At 45.0% G+C, this 962-nt stretch overlaps 1 pseudogene; it reads right to left on the reverse strand.

Moving 5' to 3' along the window:
* The window catches only part of LOC111727792, a 2,118-nt pseudogene extending 1,434 nt beyond the window's left edge, over positions 1–684 (reverse strand).
* Between the last annotated feature and the right edge of the window lie 278 nt (positions 685–962).

Consider the following 962-nt stretch of genomic DNA (forward strand, 5'->3'; position numbering starts at 1 on the left):
CCCACCACAACGCCCGGCTATTTTTTGGTTGCAGCCGTCATTGTTGTTCGGTGGGCCCGGGCTGGATTCGAACCCGCCACCTTAGGTGTATGTGGCTGGCGCCTTAGCCACTTGAGCCACAGGCGCTGAGCCTCTGTCAGGTTTTAAGGCAGCTAAAATCTGCATCCTAAAATGTCAGGGCTTTAAGCAGCTATCTGTGTCATTGGTTCCTGGGATACTCTTGGTCACACAATGACCAGACACCACAAAATAAGACAAGCATGAAACAAAGCTTATTGAGAAAGAGAAAGATTGGTTTACAGAGCAAGATATAGGTTTACAAAGTAAGATATATTTGCCATAGACAGCTTAACAGACCTCATTGGGCAGTGGGCTGGGCTTACTGCATGGTTCAGGGGTCACCTTGGAACCAGAGTCTTACTGTGCATGCAGATTTCCCATGAGCCTCTCTAAGAGCTCATGGGTTGGGGTGGACCACAATATAGATGTAAGCTAATGATGTAATAATTAGTCATAAACCCTTTCCAATCCTGTGTTGGACCTTATCTGACATAATGATTCTCCTTTTCCACTCTGATGTCGGGAGATGTCCAACAGGTCATAGCTCAAGGCAGTGTGTGCACCCCAGGGAGCAAGGTGAAGAATGTTAGTGAGTATATTGACAACAAATGCAACAAACGTCATGTACTGGGAAGAAACATGGCTATAGATGAGAGCACAGTAGGTTTCAAAGGAAATATTCAATTCCAGGGCTACAATCCAAAGAAGCCTACAAAGTGGGGCCTACGAATTTTTTGCCTGTGTGATTCAGAAAATGGTTAGGTGTTTTCTCACATTCCCTATTATGGCAAGACACACGACAGAAAGTCTATTCATCCTGATTGGCCATTTACCTCTCAAATAGTGATTCCTTTGGCACAGTTTTGTTTGCAAGCACACAGGAGTAGTTCAGGCTATCACAG

The sequence above is a fragment of the Otolemur garnettii genome, unplaced genomic scaffold, assembly GCF_000181295.1.
Source record: "Otolemur garnettii isolate 467f Iridium unplaced genomic scaffold, OtoGar3 scaffold00124, whole genome shotgun sequence".
Lineage (NCBI taxonomy): Eukaryota > Metazoa > Chordata > Mammalia > Primates > Galagidae > Otolemur > Otolemur garnettii.